Below are 20,104 nucleotides of genomic sequence, written 5' to 3' on the forward strand. Positions count from 1 at the left end.
CCTCTTCCTTAGAAACAGAACCCACGCCCAAGGTTTCAACGAACCAACGCCGAGAAACCCCACACAACGATGCAGCCAGCTGCAACGCCACAGCCTCTGCCCCTGCACCCACCCCCATCCCTCCCAGACGGCGACCGCAGCGCAAGGTTCGGCCTGGCCATCCGGGGTAACCATCGCTCACTGACCCAGGAAGGTGTCAAACGACGAAGTGGCTGCACTAACAGGTACGGAGGCGGTCAGCCTTGCAGACGTTAACGGCTCAGCGCTCCATCCCTGCCGGACCTAAGCTCCGGCCTCCCGGCTTTCCCGACCCCAGCGCCTACGGAGCAAGTCACGTGCCAGCCGGAGCAGTCAGCTGACCGCGGCGCGCGCCGCTTCGCCTACGCGCGCGCCACTGCGCAGCCGCAGCTGCCGTCGCCGAGGCGACCTCCCCGGAGGGGCGGGGCCGGGAGGTCCTCCCGGGAGCCCGGGAGACCCGGGAAAGTTGGCGGAGGTGGTTCCGGGGTGGGTGGGCTTTGCCGCCTCTGCTAGTGTCCTGACGCCGTCAGGTCCGCCTCTTGTGGACGTCATCGCCACCATCCCTAACGTTATCCCACTTTTTCGGGTTTCTGTGGGTCAGACTTTGTCTCCAGCCCCCTACACAGGCTGCTCCACTCGGGGTTTTCTCCGGGCAGTCCTGTTTTCTGAGTAGTACCCTTCACAGTTTACTTTAGCTGATTCACATTTTCCTTCCAGTCCATTCCAGTTAATTCCGTAAATGTTCGTGGAACATACTGTGCACTAGGCATTCCGCTAAATTTTTTTAGGATTTATCTACCAGAGCGAATCACTCCTTGCCATGAGAGGGCACGTTATCTACTTCAGGAGTGTGTGTGGCGCGTGATGAACATCATAATAGTTGAAACCATATTACATAATGAGAAACCAAAAAAGGTTTCAGAACAAGGGTATGGACGGGGGAAAAGCATGTTCTTTGGGAGAAGGAGGTAGCAAGCCGCTCTTCTGAACCCTGCATATTTCATTGGCTTGGGAAAATAAGGGGGTATTATTCTAATTTAGAACACAGTTTTAGAAATGGTGGAAAACTTTGGAATTTTCTAATTTAGTCCTTTTAGATTTACAGATGAGGAAAGTGAAGAACCAGAGGTCACAGAGCTGTTTAGCACAAAAGCATAAACATGCCTCCTTTTAAATCCTCGTTCTACTACTATCTGTGTGACCTCAGGCCTCTAAAGTTCAGTTTCTTCCCCTGTGAAATGGTGGTAATGATACACACCTTTTAGAGGTATTCTGAGGATTGAAGAAGTATGCATTTACCACAGTAGCTGGCACACAGAAAACACCCAGTAAATGATCACCAGGATTACTGTACATTACGGGACCCAGGTTTTCTGAGCTATCTCATACCTTTCCTGCTCCTGTGTCCCTGTAGAAATTCACCCCAAAATTTCTTAAAACCTCAGTATTAAATTGTACAAAGTAACAGCAAACAAGGCTATCCACAACCTGATTTTTTTTTTTGCTTGCTTGCTTTTTTTTTTTTTTTTTTTTTTTTAACCAATTCTGGATGAAGTTCAAGCAATTCTGACAACCAGTTCTATAACACAGCTTTGGAAACTTGTCAGGAATTCCAAAAGCTTTATCTGTGATCACAAAAATGGGCCTAAAGGCAGTATTTTGTTGGTACTGTACTGTCCAATAAAATTTTCGTCCATGATATAAGTGTTATTCTGTGCTATGGATATGGTAGTATCCTTATGTGGCTACTGAGCCCTTGAAATGTGGTTAGTGTGACCAAAACTGAATTTTAAATTTTATTTCACTTTAATGAAATTTAATTACACACGGAAGGTTAGTAGTAACTGCTTTAGATAGTGCAATTTTAGGGTCTGCATTTGAAATCTTTTGGGGTTTTTTGTTTGTTTGTGGCCCTGAAGCAGAATTCGCATCTCAGTTTTTTAAATTTTAAATTCAAGTGCATCCACTTCTGACCTCCTGACACTTTCCAGTGTTTTAAATACCATGCTATGCTTAAGAGACAGTGTAATATAGTCAGCTCTAACTATTACTAGATCTAGCATATCCCATTCCAAAATTAGCAAGCATATTTAATATAAGCAGGGTATGATTGCTTTCTAATGGCTTCTAATAGCAAGAGAATGTGTTTTACAGAAAGAGAAGAAGCTCACTTTTCTATACGGTACATAGGAGCATGCTACGTTTGTCGTGTGTATAGCAGACATGCCATACTTTTCACTCCATTTCCAACTATCCATATACTCCCCACCGGGAAGTACCTTTTAAGCTTAAAGTCTCCAAAAAACTACATAAAGAACATCTATTTTTCCTCACAATTTCTTCAAGGGAAAAAGATAAGTGTTTTTATTAAACAAAGTGGGAAAAGTATTTGAAACTAACAGCACAATAGAAATCAAAATCACTTCGCCCTCCTATAATATTAAAAATATCTTGAAAGTTGGTACTGGTATTCTCCTGGGAAAGGAGATGTTCTTGCTTAGGAAAACACTTTGATAAACTAGCAAAATGGAAGATAAACGGAGCTTGGGTAAATGGAGACAAACCAAGACATAACTAAACTAGTTTCCGGATTGGAAAGAAACAGAATTGGAGTGAAGAGGTGGGAGGAAAGCATAGGGAAGTGAAGGGAAGAGAGAAGAGAAAGGAAGCAACATGGTAAAGGGCTTCCAAAAACAGGATTGCTGAGAACTCCATTTGAGATTGCTGGCATGTAAATCTTCTGCCATCTGCCCCAATTTTTGATAAAGTCTAAGTTCAAATGCTTCATATAAGCTTTTACTTTGTCGAAATTTCTGCCATCAAGTTACATTACATAAAGAGCTCAGACAAATGAAAAAGAACAATCAGTAAGATCCCAACACACAAACGAAGAAAGACACAAACAATTAGGAAAAGAAGAAACCACTGGCTAAAACATATAGGAAAATATTAACCCTTACTAGGGTTCAAAAATATATATAAGACAAGGGTGCCTGGGTGCAGTTGGTTGAGCGCCCAACTCCTGGTTTCAGCTCAGGTCATGATCTCCATGTCCTGAGATTGAGCCCTATGTGGAGCTCTGAGCTCAGCATGGAGTCTACTTAGAGTTTCTCTCTCCCTCTCCTTATGCCCTTCCCTTCTACGCACTCATGTGCTCGTGCACTTTCTCTCTCAACAAATGTCTTTAATATATATAATGACAATATAAGTATCTACAAAAATATTTATAAAGGAGAACCTTTATTAGCAAAGATAGAAATATATACATAATAGCCAATGCTGCTGAAAACGCTGTGAGATAGACTCATACTGCTAGCGGAAATGTAAACTGGTACAACTTTTACAGTCAGTAATTTGACCTAATTTGAAGGTGAAAGTTTAAAAATGTTCATTTATTTGCTCTACATTAGATTGGAAGTAGTTCACAAGATAGTAAAATATTTATGCAAAATATGTACATTATATCATAAAGTCTTATTTTCACCAACAACAACATCAATTGAAGACTTAGTCGAAGACCTAAGTCCCCTATGAAGGTGAAGTGTTGAACATGGTTTGAGGTTTACATCTTGAATGTTTGAAGTTTAATATTCATAATTAATGAATAGAAGACACTAAACCAGTGGTTCTCAATCAGAGGATATTTGGCCATATCTGGAGACATTTTTGCTTGTCACAACCTGTGAGGAAAGGGATATTACAGGTATTTAGAAACTAGGAATGTTGCTAAACATCCTACAGTGTACAGAACAAGCCCCACAGCAAAGAATTATCTAATCCAAAGTGTCAATAGTGCTAAGGAGTGAGAACACTGGTACTAGACCAATGATATTCTCAGATTGCAAAGCCTTTTTTTTTTTTTTTTAAGATTGATTGATTGATTGACTGATGTTAGAGAGAGAAAGAGGGCATGGGGGGAGGGGCAAAGAGAGAGGGAGAGAGAAATTTTAGCAGACTCCGTGCTGAGTGCGGAGGCTCACACCATACTCAATCCCATGACCCTGAGATCACAATCTGAGCCAAAACCAAGAGTTAGACGCTTAACCGAATGCACGGCCCAAGCACCCCCCAAAGTTTTTTTTAACTTTTATTTTTTTAAGTAATCTCTATTCCCAATGGAGGGCTTATACACATGACCCTGAGATTGAGAGTCACATGTTCTACTGACTAAGCCAGCCAGGCATCCCATGAGATTCCCAAATTCTTGATTACCAACATGATACATAATACTCTCATTTTTTTGTCTTTTTGTCTTTTGTCTTTTTGATACATAATACTTGATTAATACTTAATTAATCAATAATTCTTGATTACCAACATGATACATAATACTCTCGGTTTTTTGTCTTTTTGTTTTTGTCTTTTTGATACATAATACTCTCAGTTTTTTACGACTTTAATATCTACCTCTGCTTTTGTCATAAGCATCTGGGGTGCCTGGGTGGCTCAGTGGGTTAAGGCCTCTGCCTTCAGCTCGGGTCATGATCTCAGGTTCTCAGGATCTCTGCTCAGCGGGGAGCCTGCTTCCCCGTCTCTCTCTCTGCCTGCCTCTCTGCGTACTTGTGATCTCTGTCTGTCAAATAAATAAATAAAATATTTTAAAAAAGAGAATCAGGGACGCCTGGGTGGCTCAGTTGGTTAAGCAGCTGCCTTTGGCTCAGGTCATGATCCCAGCGTCCTGGGATCGAGTCCCACAGCAAGGAGCCTTGCTTGCTCATGCTTCTCCCTCTGCCTCTGCCTGCCATTCTGTCTGCCTGTGCTCACTCTCGCTCCCTCTCTCTCTCTGACAAATAAATAAAATCTTTAAAAAAAATAATAAAATAAAAATAAAAAAGAGAATCAAATGGAATCATGTAATAAATTATAGTCACATTGCCACTTTGGGTTATCAATCAGGCTCACTCACCAGCTAAGAAATTGGTTCCCATATGCCAGCCTCATAGTGAATTCTGGACTCGTCACAGTGACAAATTTCTATATACCATGCCCTGTGCTTGAGAAGAATAGAAACAGAAAGGTTTTTTTTAATCAACAAATGCCAACTATTTAATGAATAATGGCTTTCTAAAAATAGATTATGTTTATTCCTATTATAACAATTAGTAGATCTTAATTATTTTTCATAATTAGAAAGTATAGATAAGCAAAAAGAAGAAGATGAACATCACCCATCATTCCACAAAGCAGGGAAAATCAATTTGGTACATCCTTCAAGAATATTTCAATTCAGATGCGTGCACATACGCAACCTTTGGCGTAGATTCAGAATAGCAAGTGGGGACTGTCTGTGTCTGATCATCCCCAGAGCAAGAGTCTAGGACATCCATTCTCCTGGTGCCTCAGCTGGGCTGTCAGCTGAAGGATGTCTGACATTATCTCCATTCCTTCCCTGCTGTTAACCAGGATCACCTGTAATATTTCCTCATTCATAAAGTTTTTTTGAGTCCCATAATCATACCTATAACAACAGCAATTAGAGCTGGACTTCTAAAGTGCTTAGTTTTGTGCCCAGCACTGTTCTGTGTGCTTTGCATAGATTAATTCATTTAAACCTCAAAACAACCCTTTGATGCAAATATTATTATTAACCCCTTTTTACATATGAGGAAACTGAGGCATGAGGTGATAATGTAATTTTACTAATTAGTAAGGAGCAGATCTGAGTTCTGAACCTAAGCTGTCTGGCCTATGAGTCCATGCTCTTAACCTCTGCAACATAAAGCTTCTTGCATTGTCTCTTAGTTGTATATCTTTTACACTCTGAATTCTCATGGCATTCTTATGGAATTTAGTTATTTCACTTGCATTACAATTTTCAGTTTTACCAAGACCACCTTTTACTCAGTCTTGAATGTGCAGTGTACACAGTAAGCATCCAATAGATGATTAAATAGATTCTACAATTAAAGGAAAGGTTGGATTTTCAAACATTTAATAACAGAGGGGCAGGGAAGAGGTCACTGAGTAATTAAATCTGTCAGTTCCTTTCTTCTGTTCCCTGTGTTACTGGTCCCTGAACTAATAGAAATGATCATCTTTGTCATTATCTCCTTGGAAATGTCATGAAACCTTCTTGGGAGCAGCAAATTATATTCATAGAAGTCGAAAGATAAAAATGTGTTTTTTCTTAAAAGGAGTTCTGCCCTTTCACCTATATTTCAAGATTTTGTTCACTTTATTATTAATATTTAATTTGCTCATTCTGGCTTTAAATAACATATAAGGAAAGTTTTGAACAACTACTGTTCTGTACTAAGAAGTGGCTGGCTACAGGGGTGCCTGGGTGGCTCAGTGGGTTAAAGCCTCTGCCTTCGGCTTGGGTCATGATCCCAGGGTCCTGGGATCAAGCCCCACATCAGGCTCTCTGCTTGGTGGGGAGCCTGCTTCCCCCTCTCTCTCTGACTGCTCTCTGCCTACTTGTGATCTCTGTCTGTCAAATAAATAAGTAAAATCTAAGAAAAAAAAAAAAAGAAGTGGCTATCTACAGACTAAATCTGTTCAATTTTCATCTTACTTACACCAATAGTCTAAAAGTAATAGCACAAGAAGTTAGCATTCAGTAGTTATAAGGAGCCAATCTGTCAAAGAAAAGAAGGAAAAAACACGCAAAATACAACTGATAATAATTATAAACATGTTTTCTTTAGTTGCCCCCTATTGTTAAATCTAATTCCTCAAAAACTCCAGATAGGTCTATGGTTGCTATGCTGCTAGCTCTTCTCCAGGCAGAGGCCCTTCCTCACCATTCTGGCACTCAGCCTCAGGTCCTTTTATAATAAAACGACTAGCCTTTTATAATGGCTAGTCCTCATACTTGTCCTGGGTGAGCAGAAGTTCACCCCCACCACCACCAATAAAAGAACAGTTACAGAGATCATAAGGATAATGACCGCTAGGTTGAGTACACCACTCACCAAGTCTCCCTAGAGTGGGGGCATAATAAATCACTATAAGTTTATAAAAATGTCTTGTCCTTCTTGCGTGGTTCTTGCAGATGAAAGGTCTGGGTGAGAGAGGGAATGACTGGGGAAAAGTTGAAGGGGTAGCAGCTGGAATGGGACACACTGATTTTGTGATGCAGGAAGGAGAAAAACCCAGCTCCTGAGCAGGTAATACCCCAGACCTTAGCCTCAACTAACTGGCCAGGGATATTATTGATGGGGGAATTGCTTGAAACTTCTTCCTTGTGGACCAAGGCAGAGTCTATACAGTTGTTAATACAGTTTATTGTACCTACAATAATGCCTTGGGTAAAGGGAAAAGACCAGTGGATAAACTTGGGAGAGTCTTTGGACTTCTCTTAAGTTAGACCCTGGTGTTTATGTGATCTTTGGGTGGGTTGATTCTAAGATCCTGGGATAATGACTGAGGCCATTGCTGTAGGATGGCTGTCTCCTTTCATTGGGATTGCTGTTCACAGTGGCTTTAATAAGATGCTATATGAGACATATTGAACATATTTGACCCCAGCCCCTGTCAGTTAGGTGATCAGAGTGGCCAAGGGAATGGCAGACATATTTATGAAAAACAGTCACAAGAAATCAAGACGGTGTAGAAAGGAGGGGTAGATATCACTGGGAGATAGTGTTTTTCATGGGTTTCTTGCATTTCTACTGTAGTTCTGGACTCTCCTTTTTTTTGTCCCTCCATTTTCAGGTCCAGTTGATTCAGCAGGTAAGCTGTTACACACTTTTTAGCAGATTCTGACCCCCATGGCAACCATCCCGCTTGGACTCTCTTATTAAGGATGTTTGTGTAACAAACAGTATTGGAAGATAGAGATATCATCTCCCTCTAGAGCAAAGTTCTGGTAAGCTTTTTTTTTTTTCAAAATTAAAACCTTTACTCTTTCAAAAGACACTCTCAAGAAAAAAAAACTACAGGGGCCCCTGGGTGACTTAGTGAGTTAAGCCTCTGCCTTCGGCTCAAGTCATGATCTCAGGGTCATGGGATCAAGCCCCGAGTTGGGCTCTCTGCTCGGCAGGTAGCCTGTTTCCCCCACTCTCTCTGCCTGCCTGTCTGCCTACTTGTGATCTGTCATGCTCTCTGTCAAATAAATAAATAAAATCTTAAAAAAAAAAAAAAGAAAGCAAAATACAAACTATGGAAGGGGGGAAGATATTTAAAGCATTTTTAAAATATTTTATTTATTTGTTAATTTGAGAGAGAAAGAGCACATGTGAGCAAGGGGAGGGGCAGAGGAGGAGGAAGAGGAAGAGGGAGAGAGAATCTCAAGCAGACTCCATGCTGAGTGCAGAGCCCCGCACAGGGCTTGATCTCCTAACCCTGAGATCATGACCTGAGCTGAAACCAAGAGTTGGGCACTTAACCAACTGAGCCACCCAGAAGCCCCTTGGTAAGCAACTTTAAAAATACATATTTGGGGTGCCTGGGTAACTCCATTGTTAAGCATCTGCTTTTGACGCAGGTCATGATCCTGGGATCCTGGGGCAGAGCCCTGCATTAGGCTCCCTGCTCAGTGGGAAGCCTGCTTCTCCCTCTCCCACTCCCCCTACTTGTATTCCCTTTCCTGCTGTCTCTCTCTCTCTGTCAAATAAGTTAATAAAAAAATCTTTTTAAAAACCCAAATATTTATTCTAGAATAGTTTCAGATTTATAGAAATGTTGTGAAGACAGCAGAGTTTCCAGGAACACTCAGTTTGCACTGTTATCATTCTATATTAGTATGGTACATTTGTCTAAGTAAGCTTTTATGCCATCCAGTATGAAAGACTTGGGTGTCCTAAACTCAGTGTCCTCTTCTGTGTGCAACCCACTGTGTGTCCAGACACCCACCTGGGTCTTCCCACATCACCCCTGAAGTTCAGCAACAGGACTCTGGTCCTGAACTTTATAGCAGAAAAGGCACCCATGACGTGGGACCTGGATTCCAAAGTAGGGATCCTCAAACAGAGTGAGGATGGACTTTGAAAAGTACAGTTAATAGCACTGTGTGGAGGAGGGAAATAGTATGTCAAACACAAATTAACATCTAACAAAATACTCTTGGTAACTGGAGAACATGAAAGTTTTGTGATTTATCAAGAATAAGCATGGGCTAGATAAGGGGGAGGGGGGCTATAAGCACAATCTCAGATAGACTGTGTGTTAGGCAGGGACTCAATGCAGCAGGAAAGGTAGTGCTCGCTCTGCCACTTGCTACTGTGTCTGAATCTCAGTTTTCTCATTTATAACCTCTGCAAGAGCATCCAAATATAGCTATTGCTGTGTAAAACCACATTAGATGATCTTTTGGGTTTAAAAAGTAATCCTACAAAATTAAATCCTATAAAATTAAATCCATGACACTACCAAATGCACTATAGCATATAATTATTTTTCCTGACTGCATTGCTTACTAGCTGTATGATCCTGGACCAATTTTAAATTCCTAACCTGTTACATGATATGAATATTAGCACCTCATAAGTTTGGAAGTTTGAGATAATGGAAATGAGAGTGCTTTGAAATCATACTTGCTATATAATTTGCATTATAGTTAGGATTATTATATGCATTCTCTAACCAGGCTATACACACACACACACACACACACACACACACACACACACACATCAGAAAAGGGAATGAGTACAATGCAGAAATAAAAGGGTGAATTAAGAAAACGAGGTAAACACTAACCAGATATAAGTGAAAATGACATCAGCAACAGGAAAGCAAGCAGGAGTGAACCTGCTGGTTGGAATTTAGGCTCTATTTCTTCACTTTAGACCGTTAAATAAGAGCGGTGACAAGCTAAGATTTTCTTCCAATAAATGTAAATTTTGCATTCCAGACGAAAAGAATAGTCTCTCCCTCCACTTGTAAGTCTCTGGGTCTGATAAATTATAAAGAAATCGTTGAGTGGGGGGTTGGGATTGGTTGACTGGTATTGGGAAAGGATAAATATGAGCAAATATCTTCAGTCCATTATTAAAAAGCAGCCTGATAATTATATGTGATTGTATTCTAAAATAAAACAAATACCTCCAAATTTGGAATTTAGAGACACTGTTTAATTCACTTTTTCCTCAGCAGCCAATAAGTTTGGGCCCAGAAAGGAGGAGTCGCACAGTAAGTCCCCTTGATACCTATGCTTCTTTGATAAGAAGTGTAAAATACTATTTTGTAAATCCTTGCAACCACTTTACAAATATCAGAAAGTTAATCACTAGCTGTTTAATTTGATGATTCATTCAATGCTTTTTTAAGAAATTGTGCCTACCTACCCCAACCGCACCCGTCAGTCTACCCTCCCTATCACCCACAGAACTTGTACTAGAAACCCTTAGGCTTCTTGTTAAAAAGACCTGTTTGTGGAGCCATGAAAAAAAAAAAAAACGGACTTCGAATTCTGGGGAATTGTGGCTTGGTTGTCTGCACTTTATTTTATGTTTTAAGATTTTATTGATTTTTTTTTTTGAGAGAGTGAGTGAGCATGAGCATGGAGAGGGGTCGAGGCAGAGGTAGAGAGAGAATCTCAAGCAGATTCCACACCAGACACAGAGACCCTGAGATCATGACCTGAGACGAAGCCAAGAGTCAGATACTTCACTGACTAAGCCACCCAGGTGCCCTTTGTGTATGCGTATTTTAATAGAACTTCATTAAATTTATTAAATCTTTGCACTAGAACTGGTCCAATAACAGATGTGAATCTATGTGCATGGTTTTATTATTCATATAGCATTTAGAGTGCAGTAGTTGTGCACCCAACAAATATTCATAAATGCCTGCTGTGTGTCAAAACTGTACTAAAAAATCTGCTGTCGTTTTTTGGATTGTCTACCACCAACTACATTAAACGGCCCTTTCAGATGGGGACCCTAAGCAAATATTTCTTTGTACTCCTAAAGACTGATAATGTAACCTGCACTTAAGAGTTGCCCACTCGGGATCCGTTCACTCCTCCTTCCTTTGTAACAGAATCCTAGTTTTGTCCAGAGACCCATCAGTAGAGCCAAGTATTTCAGAGGAAATTATCGGAATAGATCTGATTCCTCTGAAGGTAATGCCATTACCCTTACCAAGATTGTGTCAGGTATGATGACCTATTTCTGGCCAATGAGGCATGAGGGGAAGTCTGCTGCGATGCTTTGGCAAGTTTCTTGCCTCCTCCAAGGGTGGTCCAGGCAAAGGTGGTCTCTTCCTCCAAGTAGTTATGATTCTGTGCTATCTGGAACCGTAGCAAACATCTTGCTACTTTTCTAAGGATGAAGTTTCCACTGGGGACAGCAGAGAGGAGAAATGGGAAATACTTTGGTCCTTAATTACTTTGTTGAGCTTCTAATCAACCAAAGGCAACATCTACTCTACCTCAGCACTTCTGATTCATTGTCAACACCAGTTTGAGTCTGTGTTTCTGTATTTGCAGCCACTGCATCCGGATGGTTCAAGATGTTGTTGACAATGACTGGGAAAAATAAAACGATAGACTTGCCATATTCACAGATGGTGCTACTGACCACAAGTGATGTTTATTTGTGGGGCTGGGAATAAAAACATCAATGTAAGACTTACAGTCTTTACTCCACAGAGCTACCCTCTCTCTCCTAAGCCCCTATAACCTCCACGTATGCCTTTCAGATGCAGGAAGGTCAGAAGAAGGTGAGTGGCTCCCAGAAATGTCTAGTGGCCACCACTGTCCTCTTTGGCCACCACCACCCCCAGCTGAATCTGTCTCCTCGCTTGGCTTACCTGACACTTGTTGACTATATCACTTTTCTTCCTTACATATCCAAACTGTTCTCCCTCTCCTTCAACGGCTCCCTTCCTCCCCTACCCACGAAAGATGAATCTTTCCAGAGATGCCTGGGTGGCTCAGTCGGTTAGGCAGCAGCCTTCAGCTCAGGTCGTGATCTCAGGGTTGTGAGATTGAGCCCCACATCAGGGTCTCTGTTCAGCGGGGAGCCTGTTTCCCCCTCTGCCTCTCCCCACTGCTCGTGTCTGTTCACTGCTCGCTCTCTCTCTCTCTCTCTCTCTCTCAAATAAATAAATAAATAAAATCTTTAAAAAGAAGAAAGATGAGTCTTTCTAAAAAATGGACTCGGGGCGCCTGGGTGGCTAAGTGGGTTAAGCCTCTGCCTTCGATTCAGGTCATGATCCCAGTGTTCTGGGATTGAGCCCTGCATCGGGCTCTCCGCTCAGCAGGGAGCCTGCTTCCCTCTCTCTCTGCCTGCCTGGCTGCCTGCTTGTGATCTCTCTCTGTCAAATAAATAAATAAAATGTTTAAAAAAAATAAAGAATGGATTCTCCATTCTCCATTTCTCCCATCTTACTAGAGTTTGTGGCTGCTTAGCAGACAATTTCTCCTGGATATTGCACTCTAATCAAAATCAGTGTGTTCAAAGTCAGACCTACCAATTTATATCTGAACACCATCTCCTTTATCTGGAAATGATACTGTAGCTCTTTCAAGATTAAGATCTTGATTACGATCCTCTTTGATCTCTCCATCTTCCCCACAATCTTCATCTGGCTTCGAGTCCTAACAAGCCCTCTTGCATAATGTCTCTTACACATACCCCTTCCTTCTGTTCTTACAGCCACTATCCTGGTTCAGGCTCTGACTTTATCTCTTCAGACCTGGAATACTGCAGTATTTCTAAAATATACTCCTCTCTGTGCCTTCCCCCTGCCTGGTCCCCAGTCCTTCCCACATACTCCAAAACAGCTTCCCAAGTCAGAAATCTTCAGTGAGTTCCCACTGCCTTTAAATTCATGTCCAAACCCCCAGGCCTAGGAAGGTTTCAAAAGGAGACCCAAGTTATCTTTCCAGGCATGGCTCCAAACATGCCTCTCTCCAAACTCTTCAATCCAGACATGCAAATGTGCTCCTCATTTTCCATGTACTCCTTGTACGTGGAAAATGTACGTACATTTTCCTCCCTTCAGCCTTGGGTATACACTAGACTCCCCTTTGGCTTCTCCCTGTCTCCCGCTAGCAAAACTGGGCCTAAATTTACCAAGGCCCAAGTAAGAGTCTGGAAGTGTTCTGGTTACCTCATATGGAAGTTATTCATGAAAGTGATAATAATGATTTAAAACAGTAAGTACTCTTCAGGGGCTCCTGGGTGACTCAGTTGTTAAGCGTCTGCCTTCAGCTCAGGTCTTGATCCCCGGGGTCCTGGGATCAAGCACTCCCCCTCCCAGGCTCTCTGCTCAGCAGGAGGCCTGCTTCTCCCTCTCCCATTCCCCCCTGCTTGTGTGACCTCTCGCTGTGTCTCTTTCTGTCAAATGGATAAATAAAATCTTTAAAATAAATAAAAATAAATAAAACAGTAAGTACTCTTCAATGGATGCTTACTCTGTGTCAGCCACTTATAAAATGTGGATGGTAAAATCTACCTAATGGAGTTCCTATGAGGAGTCCACGAGCAGGGCTGGGCCCAGACCCTGGTATATGTGTGGAAGGTGCCCAATACAAATCAGCTGAATTGTCACTAATTACACCATTGAAATGTCTCAATGAGATTTTGCTTCCGGTCAAAACGTCATGTCTTGTCTGCTCAAAACAGAATGAATGTGGGGGGAGTGCCTAAGATTACCGTTGGGCTTGGGAAAGGAGAGACCCAGTTCCGGTTCCTCACAGCGTCCGCAGCGCAACTTTCTGAGTCTTAGGCAAATAATTGTGTCATTGTTCCAAATCACATATATGCAGTGATATGCTTGTTCTTTATGTTTTGTGTGTGTGTGTGTGTGTGTGTGTGTGTGTGAGAGAGAGAGAGAGAGAGAGAGAGAGCGCTCTTCACTTCCTTGTTCTAGGCACCAAAATGCAGAAGTCAAATAGCATTAGGGAAAAAGTTCTTTCCAAGATGATTAGAGGAATAAAATCATATGGCAGACTAAAGAGAAAGCTCTTTTCTGGTGGGCAAGAGCTCCTCATAAGTTTTTATCCCTTTTAAAATCAACGACAGTTTTTCCCTAGTGCTGTATTTACTCTTGCTGTTTCTCAAACCAAAACACAACTTAAGAGACCCATTACTACATAGGAATGTTAACTACGTGGTTTGCATGCTAAGTCTGGGACAAGGCTTACTCACATTCCAACTCTAGGAAAGAAATTAGCAATTTAAATCTCACTCCAAAACATACTGTGGATTTACTCCTCAGAACTTCCCCCCAAATCCCAAACTGCATTCAGTCACACCAAGGTTAGGACGTTATGATTTACATAATAAGGATTTGATAATAAGTAAATATTTCACCCTTTATAAAACTGAGATAGGAAGCAGAGTTAGAATTTAGAGCAACTTAAAAAGATTCATTTAGTCCAAGAAAAGCCCTATCAACCTGGTGCTTTGAAAAATTTGGCACCATACATTAATGAATGACAGAGGATTCAAAAATCCTGGAGGGGGAAGGTCCCCTTGCCCCAGTAGGGGCCTGAATTATAACACACAGGGATGCAATCTCCATCTCTTGGGATGTCAGGTATAAATTAGCCGGTCAAGGACATCTGAGTTGTTCCCTGGAAAGCTACAGCATTCTCTTCTATCCCAACATTCTTATATAGTCAAGACTCCTGGATTAGGTTTTTATCCGCAAATCTCCTGGGGTGCTGGTTAAAAATACGGATTCCTAAGGCTCAACTGGAGGCCTGAAAATCTATATTTTTAACAAACACCCACGTTTTGGCTGATCCATCCTTCAACCCACATCACTCTGCAAAGAAGTTTGTTTGTTTGTTGTGGTAACAGATATTCAGGCTTTCTGTTTTGTGAAGCATGTTCTCCCAGCGTGCTGAAGATTCCCCAGGTGTGGGGCTAACATCCAGCTCTGTCCTCTGAAGCAGGTCTTTCTCCTCTTTTTCCCTTCATCAATAGTCACTTTTTCTGTTGTATCTTTTCTTGGTGGGGTGGGGGAGGGGATGAAGCTCTTCCAGTGACTGTAAGAGGAAACCGGTAGCAATTACTCATGTGAGCCTTTATCTGTGACTTTCAATGCCTTCATTACTTTTTTTTTTTTCCCCTTCCATGGATTCCTTTTCAGAATAATGGTTTTAAATTCATAAAATAAAAAGGAAACCAATTGTATTGAAATACTGCTCTCAAATATGTTCTAAAAGGTGCAAGAGTCACGTGTTCTTCTTTATTAATATACTAGAAAACAAAGTCTAGAGGCATGTTTAGTTGTTTTCTTCATTTTAAAGTATAGGGAGTATAAGCAATATTTTGAAATATTCATAGCAACTTGAAAATATCTACAATTTCTATTGATGACAAAGTCTTAGGCAGTGTTAAGCTTTGTTGACTACATTCATAATTAAGCTTTCAGTTTGATGAGAATGAATATAAAGATAAAAATGTTTTCTTCGTGCAAGTTCATGGTCATGAATTCAAGGTCCTTGTGCCTTGGGTACAGGTTGGGAAATATTGCCGTAATCAAATGGCTTGATTAATTGTGGAAATTCCAATCACCATGGTTGGCCAGTACAGGCTCTTCTTACACAAATGGGATGGGTTAGAGTTTTTTAGCCGAAAGTCTCTGACAGTTACCCACCATATTGCCTGGCAGTTAGTAAGGGATCACAAATGTTTTGGAAGTTTCTCTTCCCTGGATGTTTGTCTTGTGTCCCCTTGCAGTTTCACCTTTTCTAGTGATGCCCCCAGGCCTTCCTACAGCCATCAGCCATCGCATCCCACTCTCTCTAAGCTCCTAGGACCTCACTGGACCAGGCCCCCTGTCCTTGCGCCAGGTCCCAACTCCACGCTTCAGCCTCTGCCTCTTCCACTTCCTCCCCTTCAGCTACTACTTTCCACCCTGTCCCCTGCATAGCTCCTGTCCCCTCTGAGAGTTACCTGGCTGTGTTTTCCAGTCTGCCAACAAGTGCTTATAAAACCCTTCAGTGGTCTAGTCCCATGAGGGGTGTGAAAAAATATCATTTCTCTTGGCCCACTGATGCACCAGATTTGAAAAACATTTTTTTCACCCTTTAGTCATCAGCATTAGTAACAGACACGTCAGCAAGTTATCTGGCTGTAGTCTCACTGCACACCAGAGCACTGACCTGGCCAGCTTCTCTAATTGAGTGCCAAGCCCCCAATTTACGCCCACATACAAACAGGCAGTTGGGATGGGGGATGGGGAGGGAGGGAGGAAGAGAGAAGTTTCCACGTTTACACAGGAGGGAATTTAGATATGAGAGGCTCAATAACATGTCTTAAATCGAGAATAATAATAATAAATGGATTATATTATCTTAATAACAAGTCTTGATACAATAATATTATTTCAGAGTTGGTGGTTTTACAGTTGTATTCTACTGGAAACAGATTCTGGGACCAGGAAAATTCATAAGAAAATGATGTATCAGGGAGTGTTCCCAGGAAAAAGGACCATGTAAGGGAGTGACATGAAACAGAGGTGACTTGGGGAGGGGTAAGTCACACCTCAAGGGTTGTCCTATCAGAGGACAGGGATGGGAACAGGTATAACCCATTCCTGCCAGTCATAGATTAAGGGCTGCCGTGGTTGGTGGGGGGGGGGGGGGGTAGGGGCGATGCGGGCAGGATCACCAGGGAAATCCGGTTCCCTGCAGCGCAGGTAAGGCTGGCTGTGGCCGAGAAGGTGTGGCTGGCGGTGGAAAGCACACCCAGAGTCAGTGCCCTCTGCTGGCATCCGCGGAAGGGGATCTCAAAAAAGGAGCAGCGTTATGGAAGAAAAGAAGAGATAGCTCTGATTTTGCTGTTTTATTTCCACATGGATACCAAACTCATCACTCCCTGAAGAAGCAAAAGCAACCTGAAGAGGATAAGGTGCATTGTTCTCACAGTTGGGAGGCCTGGGCTTCAGCCCTGGTTTGGGCAGCAGCATGACCCTGGGGGGACCCTGGAGGAGCCGATCAGTCTCGGTGGCCCTCAGCTTCCCCTCAGGACCCCGCACAACCTCAGAGGCAACAATGCCAAGTAAACATTGGTTGGTTGACTAAAAATGTGTTATTTCAGCACTGTAGGAATTTAGGTCGTGGCTAACCTCCAAGCTCCCTTCCTGCTGGGTCTTTAACAGGGAGACTTCCTCTCGGTTTCCATGTTTCTGTTATTCTTCTAGAGGAGTTTTCTTTTGTGTATGTGATTCAGCTCTTCAGAGGGCCCCGTGACAGTCATATGAGATGTGTTTAATTTTGTACAGTTTAATTGCATATTAGCAACAGCGTTTACTAGATGACTCTGCTCTTCCAAGGAAAAATCATTCAAGATTTTTGTTCTTGGAGACTTAAAAGAGGAAAATATAAATGCCTATTTTCTTTGCTAGTATCCATGTTGTGATAAAGAAATAATAAAAAGTGGCTTTTTCTCCAAAATGTATGAATAAATGACTTCTGGTTTCCATTCTCAGGATGAGATTTATGCTCTTAGACTTGACTCCAGTTCTGGGGTATTCTACGATAGGTTTACAACTGGAATGAACATCGTTGATGCTGTCAGGTAAGGCAGAGTGTGGAGGGAGGAAGGTCTCTCCCTTGAGGGGCAGACACAGAGGTGTGGCCCAGGTCCCCCTTCAAGGAGGGATGCGCTACCCAGCTGGGTCAGCTCCTTCTAGGTGGGGCCTTAGCTGCTTAAACTGCTTCATCCAAGGTCATGCCTGCCCGGGAGATCCTGAGTCTGGTGACTGAGAAAAGTGGGGATATTAAAGCATAACAGTTTTGGCCTAACTAGGGAGAGGATGACATTAAGTGCATGCTCCAGATTTTTCTGTTATGTTGCTAAAGGCTTTGTTGGGTGGGTGTAGCAGCTAACTTCTTCCTCAAAGCTGTCCTGCTTCCTCTCACATCCTTTTACAGGTGCTAGTCTCTGTTAAACATCTTGCACCCCAAACTCTCAAAGACTCTAAGCTGTAACAGTTGGTGCTGAGGGTGATCCCAAAAAGCAGGCAATAAAGTGAGGGTTCAGAAGTGGATCCCACACCACCGGGCTGGCCGTGAGGACCCCACCCATCACTGGTGGCTGCTAATACCAGTGGCCATTCAGCTGTTATATCTCTCACAGTGGGCGGGGTGGGGGATGATTTGGGCACGAGTACCAGGAGGAGCAAATACACTTGTGGGTGCAACAGATAAGTTATTTGAGACTTGGAAGGAAAAGGTAGAGACAAAGGTAACGGGATTGGGTGGCTATTGCCAAGTCTCACTGACAGCTACACAATGTTGAGGAGCCGCTGAGGTGAAAACCAAGTTTGAGATGGAGGTGCGAAAGCCAGAAGGCTCATGGATATTCGAAGATGCTCCTTCAGTCCGGCAGCGTTGGGACAAGAGAAGTGTTGGACTTCTTCAGCTCAGAGATTGGACTTCATAAAAAAATGAAGGCAGGGGCGCCTGGGTGGCTCAGTGGGTTGAAGCCTCTGCCTTCGGCTCAGGTCATGATTCCAGGGTCCTGGGATCGAGCCCCATATCGGGCTCTCTGCTCAGCGGGGAGCCTGCTTCCTCCTCTCTCTGCCTGCCTCTCTCCCTACTTGTGATCTCTGTCTGTCAAATAAATAAATAAAATCTTAAAAAAAAAAAATGAAGGCAGGTCTGTGTCAAGATCAAGGCCTAGGTTGGAAAATCCTTTAATCTGAACAGATGGAATGAGACGTTTTGGTGAACGTCTCCAAAGATTTTTGACTTCTCAGAGTCTGGTCTTCCTAAGCCATTGGCCACCGTAGGACTGGCATGATGGGCTCATGAGTGGAGAGGCCACGGTGACAGAGACGGAGGCGTAGAATATTTCCAAGAACACATAAAGGTGGTTTTCGCCTTGTACAGTAAATGCGGGGTGGTAAAAATGACCATGCACCCAGGGGCATCTCAATGATGCAGTCAGTTAAGTGTCCAGCTCTTGAATTCGGCTAAGGTCGTGATCTTGGGTCATGAGATCAAGCCCCGCATCATGCTCTGTGCTCAGCTCAAAGTCTGTTTGAGACTCTCTTTCCCTCTTCCCCTGCCCCCAGCCTGTGCACACAATCTCTCTCTCTCTCTCAAATAAATAAGTTAATCTTAAAAAAAAAAAAAACCCATACACCCCAAAACCATGCAAAGCAAAGTTAACAATCAACGGGAAAAATTATGATTGTACTCCAACTTTTAAAACTTCTGTCCCAGGGTGCCTGGGTGGCTCAGTGGGTTAAGCCACGGCCTTCGGCTCAGGTCATGACCTCAGGGTCCTCAGATCGAGTCCCGCATCGGGCTCTGCTCAGCAGGGAGCCTGCTTCCTCTCTCTCTCTCTGCCTGCTTCTATGCCTACTTGTGATCTCTCTTTGTCAAATAAATAAATAAAATCTTAAAAAAAAAAAAAAAAAGACTTCTGTCCCAAAAAAATGAATTAAAAAAAATAATAAAAATCAGATTTAAAAATAAGGTTTTGTCAAAATACTAAAAACTGTGTTACTATTGGTTATAAATGTATAGGGAACTGAAAAACAATAGTACAGCTAATATATATTTAGTAAACTGTAACTTGAAACATGAGAAAGCCTGGAAATTAGCAGTTTATTCCTGCGTCAGTAAAGTTAGCAGGAATAGTTTGGACAGTGTTTATGTTCTTGCATACTTTTCGAGATGGAGAGAGCATCTTTTTCTGCCTCTGTGGAGAACTGTTATATTCTTTTCTAGGTCTGGATTAGCTTTCCACAGTTAACACTTTGCGATTCTAGTGAAATTGAAATTGAATTGCATGAAAAATTTCGAAGAGTTGTTTCAGCAAAGTGTTTGCCAGGTCCACTTCCTCTGGGACATCTCCATCCTCTCTCTCCTCCCCCTTTCCATTTATTTATGTATTTATTTATCAGACAGAGATCACGAGTAGGCGGAGAGCAGGCAGAGAGAGAGAGGGGAAAGCAGGCTTCCTGATGTGGGGCTCAATCTCAGGACCCTGGGGTCATGACCTGAGCTGAAGGCAGAGGCTTTAACCCACTGAGCCACCCAGGTGCCCCAGCTCCTCCCACTTTCTCAGTCCTGTTGCTACCTTTGGCCTTCACTAAGTTCCTCTGCTGTTCGTCTACCTAGAAGCAGCTGGGCACGTGCTCCCACAGTCAGTTCTTTCTTCTGTAGTTCCTTTGACTCAAATTGCACTTCCAGCATTATCCCTTTTGGAATTTCCTGCTGCGCTTT

At 42.6% G+C, this 20,104-nt stretch overlaps 1 protein-coding gene and 1 long non-coding RNA gene across 3 annotated transcripts in view; one reads left to right on the plus strand and one right to left on the minus strand.

Moving 5' to 3' along the window:
* ATP6V1C1 (ATPase H+ transporting V1 subunit C1) overlaps positions 1-364 on the minus strand; it is a 40,101-nt gene extending 39,737 nt beyond the window's left edge. The window contains exon 1 of the mRNA XM_059165874.1: positions 186-364. The gene's annotated coding sequence lies outside the window, so the exon portion shown is untranslated. The remainder of the gene's footprint in view (positions 1-185) is intronic.
* A 7,320-nt stretch (positions 365-7,684) lies between these two features.
* LOC131826523 (uncharacterized) lies at positions 7,685-19,123 on the plus strand. 2 transcript variants are annotated; one of them, XR_009351632.1, is made up of 4 exons: positions 7,685-7,828; positions 16,256-16,398; positions 16,559-17,444; positions 17,801-19,123. It is a non-coding gene; the product is annotated as an uncharacterized LOC131826523 (long non-coding RNA). The 2 variants fall into 2 exon arrangements; XR_009351633.1 differs by lacking the exon at positions 7,685-7,828 and adding an exon at positions 10,512-11,625.
* Positions 19,124-20,104: the final 981 nt, after the last annotated feature.

The sequence above is a fragment of the Mustela lutreola genome, chromosome 3 (assembly GCF_030435805.1).
Source record: "Mustela lutreola isolate mMusLut2 chromosome 3, mMusLut2.pri, whole genome shotgun sequence".
In the NCBI taxonomy this organism is placed as follows: domain Eukaryota; kingdom Metazoa; phylum Chordata; class Mammalia; order Carnivora; family Mustelidae; genus Mustela; species Mustela lutreola.